The 10124-nt window shown below is 49.9% G+C and overlaps 1 protein-coding gene, 1 long non-coding RNA gene and 1 other non-coding gene across 6 annotated transcripts in view; 2 read left to right on the top strand and 1 right to left on the bottom strand.

Moving 5' to 3' along the window:
* ASGR1 (asialoglycoprotein receptor 1) overlaps positions 1–811 on the bottom strand; it is a 5421-nt gene extending 4610 nt beyond the window's left edge. For 2 of the 4 annotated variants that reach the window (XM_017531699.2, XM_017531697.2), the window contains exon 1: positions 438–740. The gene's annotated coding sequence lies outside the window, so the exon portion shown is untranslated. Of the gene's footprint in view, positions 1–437 lie in introns of all 4 variants that reach the window. The other 2 variants (XM_017531698.2, XM_017531700.2) reach the window with 2 other exon arrangements.
* A 95-nt stretch (positions 812–906) lies between these two features.
* LOC108306610 overlaps positions 907–10124 on the top strand; it is a 10195-nt gene continuing 977 nt past the window's right edge. Inside the window, exon 1 of the long non-coding RNA XR_001826205.2 lies at positions 907–1264. This is a non-coding gene — a long non-coding RNA (uncharacterized LOC108306610). The remainder of the gene's footprint in view (positions 1265–10124) is intronic.
* Positions 5865–5971, top strand: LOC119471759. Its single transcript, XR_005200844.1, has one exon. It is a non-coding gene; the product is annotated as a U6 spliceosomal RNA (small nuclear RNA).

Genomic DNA, 10124 nt, shown 5'->3' with positions numbered 1-10124 from the left:
TCGGAGACAGTCTTGCTCTGTGGCCCAGGTGGGAGTACAGTGGCGAGATCTCGGCTCACTGCAACCTCCACCTCCTGGGTTCAAGCAATTCTCCTGCCTCAGCCTCCAGAGTAGCTGAGACTACAGGTGCATGCCACCACACATGGCTAATTTTTTGTATTTTAGTAGAGATGGGGTTTCACCATGTTGCCCAGGCTGGTCTCGAACTCCTAAGCTCAGGCAATCCACCCGCCTCAGCCTCCCAAGGTGCTGGGATTATAGGCATGATCCACCACACCCAGCTAAGACCCTTCTTCTTTCCTCTATCCCCTCCCAGGCCGGCCATCCAGAATTCATCCTCTGATGTTTTCCCACCCAGAATCCCCCAACACACCCTGGGTTCCCTCCGCACCACTGCACCCGCAGCCAGCCTCCCGCTGCCTCCCTTCCCATTTTACTTGCTCAGGGTCTCAAGGTCTGACTCCCAGGTTCTTCAGTGCAGTACAGGTGCCGGGCTAAGGAGGGGGCTGAAGCTTGGAGAATGGGGGTGGGCGGACAGCCGTGGACGATGGGAGGGGAGCGGGCAGGGTCCATAGGAGGGCCCTGGGCCCCCGTTTCTCCGTGTCTGAGTGTCTGTATGTCCAAGCACATCAAACCTGGCATCTCCAGTGCCCAGGACTTTGGACAGTAAACAGAGGTGGAAATGGATTGGAACTTAGGGGAGCGTGGGGGTGGGAGTGGGGGATGGGTTGCCTCTGCTCTCCTCCCCAGGGAGGGGGAGAATCGTGGTCTCCCTCACACGCACCAGTCACCTCACTCTTCCATGCACCATTTGGGAAGGGTGCCAGGCGAGGAGGGGCTGGGATGGGACTGGCCATATTCCCCCTCCCTCCCTGTTTCACTTCCTGCCTCTACATTTCTCAGAATTACTGGTGCCTCCAAATATCCCTGAACAGGGTCAGAGAGACCAGTTCTCTGCTCTTGCCCAATCCAAGCCTGTCACCCTGGCGCCTGAGCCACAGGCCTAGTTTCCTGTGGGGCTGACCCAGGGTCCCCAGCTCTGGCCTGACTTGCTTCCCTCTCCTGGCCTTCCTAGGGAGTAAAGTCCTCCAAGCAGCATGAGGGGTGGCTCCGGGAGAGGCAGGAGAGCCTCCACTGCGACAGGCGCCATCGAACCTCCACTCACTGCGCTACTGTGGGCCCCAGGGCATTGTGTTCAGGAACTTCTCTCATGATTCCCAGAGCACGTCCTATTTCACAGATGAGAAAGCTAAGGCCCCAGAAGGTAAGAGCTTGCCCAGGGTTGTGCTGCAAGGAAGCAGCAAAGGGTGGACTAGAACCTGGGCAGCCTGACTCCAGTCACTGTGTTTGGGCCCCAGAACCACATCCAGAGCCAGGATCTCATCCAGTTGACACAGCTGGGCCCCAGTGTCCCAGAGATGCTAAACCATGGCCCCTCACAGCTCCACAGGGCTTCAGAGAGGGCCATGTAAATTTGAATTATGCTCACTTGAAATCAGGCAATACTAAAGATAGGTCTCAGCTGGGCGCAGTGGCTCACGCCTGTAATCCCAGCACTGTGGGAAACCGAGGTTAAGAGCTTGAGACCAGCCTGGCCAACATGGTGAAACCCTGTCTCTACTAAAAATACAAAAATTAGTGGGGCGTGGTGCTGTGTGCCTGTAATCCCAGCTCTTTGGGAGGTTGAGGCAGGAGAATCGCTTGAACCTGGGAGGCAGAGGTTGCAGTGAGCCCAGACTGCGCCATTGCACTCCAGTGTGGGTGACAAGAGTGAAACTGTCTCAAAATAATAATAATTATAATAATAATGAAAAATCTCACCTTAGGTGCAAATGTGAAGTCACGCAAATCCTACTTTACAGTCATTCCAGTGAGAAAACTAGGCTTGAATTTTGAGTTTTCAATTACATGAGATATTCAGAAGCACATCCCTTACATAAAATGTGATAACTCTGTATGTGGCCTCCTTTGTGTCCTGAAAACCACCATGTCGTTTACATGTGCTGGGACAATGGCCAGTGACTTTGTTGACTGTTGGGCTGTTAATTAAACCTCCTATAATATAACCACTTACAATCTGCCTTATTCAGGCAAATGAACCTACATTATGTCAGTCAAAATAGTGGTCGCCTGGCTGGGCGTGGTGGCTCATTCCTGTAATCCCAGCACTTTGGGAGACCAAGGCAGGCGGATCACCCGAGGTCAGGAGTTCGAGACCAGCCTGGCCAACATGGCAAAACCCTGTCTCTACTAAAAATAAAAAATAAATTAGCCAGGCTTGGTGGTGTACGCCTGTAATCCCAGCTACTCAGGCGGCTAAAGCGCAAGAATCGCTTGAACCCGGGAGGCAGAGGTTGCAGTGAGCCGAGATTGCCACTGCACTCCAGCCTGGGTGACAGAGCTGTCTCAAAATAAAAGGTGTGGGGGGCAGGCAGGCTGTGTGATTAAGTGAGGCCCACCTTGATAATCTTATTGTAAAATTAACTGCATATAACACACACACACACATATATAATATATGTATATGTATATGGTCATGAACGTTCATCTATACAGAAATGACATAATCATGAGAGTGACAGTGCATCACAGTCACAGGGTCCAGGGATTAGAGCATGGAATCTTGGGAGAACACTGTATTTTATTCTATTCTATTCTATTTATTTTTATTTTTATTTTTATTTTATTTTATTGGAGATATGGTCTCACTTTGTTGCCCAGGCGGGAGTGCAGTGGTGCCATCATGGCTCACTGCAGCCTCAACCTCCCCAGCTCAGCCATCCTTCTGCCTTAGCCCCCCTTCCCCCACTCCCATCCATCTCACTACATTGTCCAGACTGACCTCAAACTCCTGGGCTCAAGCAATCCTCCCTGCTTGGCCTCCTGAAGTGCTGCTGGGATTACAGGTATGAGTTACCATGCTGGCCAAGAGGCCACTTTTCAAATTCTGCTGACAACACTTCATACAAAGCCACCACTCTGTCCCCTCTGAAGACACTTTCCTTTGGAACGCCACACATGTCAGAGAGCAATTCCGACAGCGCAGGCTGGACTCCAAACCTGAGTATCCTCCTCCAGGGAAATCCAGCAAAGGCTAAGGGAGCCCTATCATCTCCTGAAGAAGGGGCAGGATTTTGTTTGTTTTTTTTTTTGAGATGGAGTTTCACTCTTATTGCCCAGGCTGGAGTGCAATGGCACGATCTCAGCTGACTGCAACCTCCACCTCCTGGGTTCAAATGATTCTCCTGCCTCAGCCTCCCGAGTAGCTAGGATTACAGACATGCACCAACATGCCTGGCTAATTTTGTAGTTTTAGTTAAGATGGGGTTTCACCATGTTGGTCAGGCTAGTCTCAAATTCCCAGCCTCAAGTGATCCTCCCGCCTCGGCCTCCCAAAGTGCTGGGATTACAGGCGTGAGCTACTGCACCTGGCCAAGGTAGGATTTTATCGCTGGTAATAAGCAAGAAGGACTGGGTGGGGGAATAGAAGGAGAAGATAAACCAGAAAGTCAGGAGTTTAGTCAAAGAGTTAGCTTGGGCCACCCTTAGGAGGGCCTTGAATCCCAGGGGAAGGCATTTGGAATGTCTTACAGAAGCACAGAGGTCTCCAAAATGAGGGACATGCACCTTGAGGGGATGACAAGATCATCTATTAGGAGAGTGGGGAGAAAATATTAAAATATATACAAATACATTTTTAATCCCTTTCCTTTAGATTTCTATTTGGAGATATTTTTGTATAGTTTTTTTGGGTTTTTTGGGTTTTGTTTTGTTTTGTTTTGTTTGACATAGAGTCTTGCTCTGTCATCAGGCTGGAGTGCAGTGGCATGATCTCAGCTCGCTGCAACCTCCAACTCCTGGGTTCAAGCAATTCTTCTGCCTCAGCCTCCTGAGTAGCTGGTATTACAGGCACATGCCACCACACCCAGCTAATTTTTGTATTTTTAGTACAAACAGCGTTTCACCACGTTGGCCAGGAGAGTCTTGATCTCCTAACCTCATGTTCCACCGCCTTGGCCTCTCAAAGTGCTGGGATTACAGATGTGAGCCACCGTGCCCAGTGAGGATATGTTTTATAATGTATATAATAGATTCATACAGTTGTATATACATGGTATTTGTTATCTATTGCTGCAAAATAAATACCTCAAAATTTAGCAGTTTAAAGCAATGAATATTGATCATCTCACTCCATTTCTGAGGGTCAGGAATCTGGGTGCAGCTTAGCCAACTGGTTCTGGCTCACAGCCTCTCATGAGGGTGCAGTCAAAATGTCAGTCAGTGCTATGTTCATTTGAAGACTTGCACAAGGCTGGAACATCAACTGCCAAGGCAACTCACTCATGTGACCAGCAAGTTAGTGCTGGCTGTTGGCAGGAGGCCTCAGTTCCTCATTACATGGGTCTCTCCACAGGACTGCTTGAGCTTCCTCACAGCATGGCAACTGGCTCTCCCCAAGAGCAAGTGATCCAAGAGCACAATTTCATATATGGCCTGGCCTCAGAAGTAACAGTCCATCATTTCCACACTATCCTATTGGTCACACAGGATTCAAAAGAGTTGCCATACTCAATATGGGAGAGTAGAGGCCACATGGGTGTGAGTATCAGGAGATAAGACTCACTGAGGGCCATCTTGAAGACTGGCTACCAAAATGCACATAGGAGTCATAGGTGAGTGAATAGATATTGGGGGAACACGTACCCAAAAACATATTGACAGGGACATATAATCAACAAAGTTTAAAGACTGTAGACTGTGAAGGCCCATAAAGAGTTGCAGTTGGCCAGGCATGGTGGCTCACACCCGTAATCCCAGCACTTTGGGAGGCTGAGGCGGGTGCATCATGAGGTCAGAAGTTCAAGACCAGCCTGGCCAATGTGGTGAAACCCCAACTCTAATAAAAAATACAAAAATTAGCTGGGCGTGGTGGCACGTGCCTGTAGTCCCAGCTACTCAGGAGGCTGAGACAGGAGAATTGCTTGAACTCGAGAGGTGGTTCAAGCCAATTGTGCCACTGCACTCTAGTCTGGGTGACTGAGTGAGACTCTTTCTCAAAAAAAAAAAAAAAAAGTTGCAGTCAGGGCAGTGGTGAGGTCAGATTTGTGGGTTTAACAACAACCTGGCCTTGGAGTGGGTGATGGGTCAGAGGTGGTTGACCCAGAGGCAGGGAGATCAGTCAGGAACCTGCTGAGTTGGTCTCAGTGAGAAACTGTGAGGCCGGAAGCCAGACAAGGAGGGTTATATGAGCAGATTTTTAGCAAAGGAATGAAGTGGACCTGGTAGCTACTGAATGTGCAGTCGGGAGGGGTCCAGGAGGCAGGGGGCAGTGGGACACCTGCCTGGGGTCCAGAGGCTACTGTAGATGGATTAGGAGTCTGAAGAGACTTATAAGCAGGAGCCTCTGAAAGCAGAGTCATGGGCGTGGTCCAGCTGTGGCAAAGTGCCCCATGTCGACCCCGCCCCGTGAGAGGGCATGGTGGAAAGGAGGCAGCCCAGGACAGTCCCTGCCAGTGGGAGAAGCAGGAAAGTGCCCAGGACTGCCAGTCATCCAAGCTTCAGGGTCAGCTCTGGGGACCATGATTATCACGTTAAATGCCAGGGAGACAGAATGGAATGAACTTCCAATGGGGGTAAGTCAGGAAGAGGGGAGTATTTTCAGGTTGAGGGTGGCCTGAGCAGCTGGCAAACAGAGAAGGGGCTGGAAGCAAGAGGGCTGGTGGCTTCTGAGCAGGAAGCTTGAAGCAGCCTGAGGCCCTCCATCAGTCAGACCTGCCCCACCTCGCCCTCATCTGGAACATGGGTTCATGCCCAGCTGAGAGTGCTCATCAAGGTTGAATGGGATAATGAATGAAAAGCACCTAGTGCTCACTTCGGCAGCACATATACTAAAATTGGAACGATACAGAGAAGATTAGCATGGCCGCTGCGCAAGGATGACAAGCAAATTCGTGAAGCGTTCCATAAAAAAAAAAAAAAAAAAGAAAAGAAAAGCACCTAGCATAGTGCCGACACACAGCAGGTGCTCAGCACGTGCTAGCAGATCTTATTTTCATTATTCTCACTAGCAACACAGCCAAGACTTGCATTAGACCTCCAAGGCCTCTTCCAGTGTAGGAGGAGGAGAAAAGGGGAAAACTGGGATCAGGATGGCAGAGGATGTCTCTCCCCACACCCTGGAGGGAGGTTAGCAACTTCATTGGGAGAGTGCTGGGGGCCCAGGGGGTTGTCTGAGTTGAGACAGTCCCTTCCCTGGCTGTGGAGAAGAAGGGTTCTGAGCTCCCTTAGTCCTTACCAGCCCTCTCGAAGGACATTCCAGCCTCATGTTTCAGATGGGCCTGTCCACCCAGGGGCTGGGGCTAGACCTCCTGCCTCTGGGCACCCCAGACCTGCAGGGAGTCTGACACCCGCAGATCTGAAGAAGAGATGCCTGAACAGATAGGCAAGGAGGGCAAAGCAGAGGCTCTTCATGAACTTTCCAAAGAGGGCAATGGCCCCATGTCTAGAAGAGGCTGAGCAGGAATTGGGTTGAGATGAAGCAGGGGAGGTTGAGGAAAAGGAATGTTACCCTCTAGCATCTCAGGCTGGAGGGCTGTGCACCAGGGCAAGGGAAGAGGGGGATCACCAGGGCTGAAAGGAGCAGACGGCCCTCTGTGCACAAGTTTAAATCTAAACTGACACAACCTACCCCAAGGGCTTCAATATCCCATCTCTGCAATTGACAAGAAGCTTGCCTGCAGGAGTGGGAATCCAAGCTCCCAGTCTCCAGTAGGGTCTTTCTCCCCCCAGCTCTCTCCTCCCCAGTGCCATTCTGCCCACCCCAGGCACACCCATCTTTTCAGCCTTGGGACAGCCAGGATTCTGTGACCCAGGACCCTCTCTATGCCTCTTTCCTACTTTTTGAGGGTAAAACTTATTAAAACTCCAAATGATTCCAGGCTTTAACTTTTGGGTTTGTCCACATCTGAAAATAGACCAACAGGCCAATGACAAAAATTGCTACCATTTTCTACCATCCGTCAGGCACTGTGCTAAGAGCTTTACATGTACATCCCCTTTACTCCTCACAGGTGTCCAGAAAGGTAGGTAGTTATTCCCATTTTACAGCTAGGTATACTGAGGCTTAGAGAGGTGACGCCCTCACCAAAGCGACAGTGACTCCACCATCATCCCTCCTGCTAACCCCAGTGACAGCCTAGCTGGCTCTCCACTGCCCCCTGCTGTATATTTTCCTCCACAATCAGAGTAACCTGCTCCGGGACAAACCCCAGTGCTCCTTCCACAGCCTTCCAGCAGCCTCTATGCCACTCCGAATAAATCTACAGAAAGTCCTCTGTGCCAGCCTCTCTACTTCTCTGACACATCTCCTATTTCTCTCTGTCCCCCACCCTACTCCACCCCAGTGGCCTCCTTCTGTCCTCCAACCTTTCAAATTTATTCCTTCCGGCCGGACGCTGTGGCTCACGCCCATAATCCCAGCACTTTGGGAGGCCAGCGGGCAGATCACCTGAGGTCAGGAATTTGACATTAGCCTGGCCAACATGGTGAAACCCCATCTCTACTAAAAATACAAAAATTAGGCTAAGTGCGGTGGCTCACACCTGTAATCCCAACACTTCAGGAGGCCAAGGTGGGCGCATCACGAGGTCAGGAGATTGAGACCACCTGGCTAACACAGTGAAATCCCATCTCTACTAAAAATACAAAAAATGAGCTGAGCGTGGTGGCGCACGCCTGTAATCCCAGCTACTCGGGAGGTGGAGGCAGCAGAATCGCTTGAACCCGGGAGGTGGCAGTTGCAGTGAGCCGAGATTGCACCACTGCTCCCCAGCCTAGGTGACAGAGCGAGACTCCATCTCAAAAAGAAAAATCAGCTGGGTATAGTGGCGTTCACCTGTAATCCCAGCCACCCAGGAGGCTGAGGCAGGAGAATCACTGGAACCCAGTAGGCAAAGGCTACAGTGAGCCAAGATCACACCATTGCACTCCAGCCTGGGTGACAGAGCAAGATTCTTAAAAAAAAAAAAAATTAATTCCTTCCAGACTGTTCTCTCTACTTGACACACCCTCACCACCCCAGTCTTTTTTATCATTCAGGCCTCAACCCAAATGATGCTGCAAGGGGCCTCCCTGGCTGCTTGGCCTAAACCAACAAGGGCTGTCTATTTCTTTGCTTAATAGCATCCATCATTGTCCTAAACGTTCCGTGTTCACTTACTCCCTATAGTCTATCATCCCACTAGATGGACCCAAAGTTCCCTAAGGACAGGGACGTTGCCTTTCCAATATCTAGAACACTGACTGCCTCATTCCAAGGAACATCCAAGTAAGCATTTGCTGAAAGAAATAAAAAGGGTGGGGAGAAGAGGAGCCAGGATTTGAACCTACATCTGTTCGGGAGCCCAAGGCTCTAGTCCACTAAGTTACACTGCCTCCTCAAGCGGCCAGGGAAGAGTTCTCCACGGACTTGGAAGAATATAGTGCGAGCTGCAGCCGTGCTTCCCCTGAGGAATCATACGCGGAGTGAAACAGGGAGGGAACTTTTTCTAAATAACATATACTTCTATATTTATTTAAATTTTTGTCAGGTAGGTGTATTAATTATGATTTACAAAATAATGTATGCAGGCCATTTGCAGTGGCTCACACCTGTAATCTCAGCACTTTGGGAGACTGAGGTGGGTGGCTCACCTGAGGTCAGGAGTTCCAGACCATTCTGACCAATACAGTGAAACTCCATCTCTACTAAATAGAAAAAAATTAGCAGGGAGTGGTGGCATGCACCTGTAATCCCAGCTACTTGAGAGGCTGAGGCAGGGGGTGAAGGTTGTGGTGAGCCAAGATTGCGCTATTGCACTCCAGCCTGGGCAACAAGAGCAAAACTCTGTCTCAAATAATAATATAATGCATGCAAATTATGTGATTCTACCCCTTTCAGTTTAACACACAAACACATTACCTGCACATACCTTCCTCAGCTCCTAAATTTCTCCCTTCAGCCCACGGTAGAGAATATTAGCACAGCCTAAAACCATCTGTTATTACAAAGAACCAAGCTAAGAGAAGGATTATTTGAAAAACATCTTCTGAAGCAGTGCTCCTCCACCCAGCAAGACATCCAAATCACCCCTCTGGGAGCTTCCCAGAAATGCAGACCCCTGGTCCCCATCCCCAGGATCCTGTTGGACTCGGTCCTGAATAGAAAATCCTGCAGGGCAACTCACGGCTACTGGTTGAAGTGACACTCCTTCAGCGATCTCTTCCTCTATTCCGGGACTAGTTTAGGCTTGGGTGGCTACACCCTCCACAGAATCACCACCCCTTCAACTTTAGTCAGGGTTGGCTACAAAAAATGCCTTTTTGCACTGTTTGGGATTAAACCTCCACAACTCTTAGGGCCTTCTTCCTCAGCCTTACCCACTGGAGCCCCTGAGAATGAGAGAGAGAAGGGAATGGTACCCCAGCAGGTGCCCCCCAAAGGCTCATCTGTGCCACAGCTGAGACCTTCCTGCTGGGAGCTTGCCAAACACATGAAGAAGGCAGAAGGCTGAGAGTCATCATTCCATACAGCAGGATCTGAGAAGCTTCAGTTAGGACTTAGGGCCAGGAAAATCTGATTCCCTAAAGGAACTAAAATTCATTCTCCCTTATACTAAAGAACTAGGTAATCGACCATTTCCCTTTATTGCCATTGCGATCAGGAAACTCAGAGATCACGTTTACCCTCATAACTAGTATTTGTTTCTCCTGTTTTAATCTTTGGCATTCAGGTTCTTATTTTCCTACCCTCTTTATTTGCAAAGCTGCCTCAGATCTTTCCCACAGAGATAGGTCATTAAGGCCAGGTGCAGTCACTCAAGCCTATAATCCTAGCACTGTGGGAGGCCCAGGTGGGTGGATCACCAGAGGTCAGGAGTTCAAGACCAGCCTGGCCAACATGGAAAAACCCCGTCTCTACTAAAAATACAAAGATTAGCCAGACGTGGTGGTGGGTGCCCATAATCCCAGCTACTCAAGAGGCTGAGGCAGGAGAATCGCTTGAACTGGAGTTGGGGGAGGGGTGGTGTGAGCCAAGATTGTACCACCACCCTCCAGCCTGGATAAAAGAGTGAAACTCCGTCTCA

The sequence above is a fragment of the Cebus imitator genome, unplaced genomic scaffold (genome assembly GCF_001604975.1).
Source record: "Cebus imitator isolate Cc_AM_T3 unplaced genomic scaffold, Cebus_imitator-1.0 Scaffold72, whole genome shotgun sequence".
In the NCBI taxonomy this organism is placed as follows: domain Eukaryota; kingdom Metazoa; phylum Chordata; class Mammalia; order Primates; family Cebidae; genus Cebus; species Cebus imitator.
Note: the sequence above shows the minus strand (reverse complement) of the source record. Positions and strands in the feature narration are given on the sequence as shown.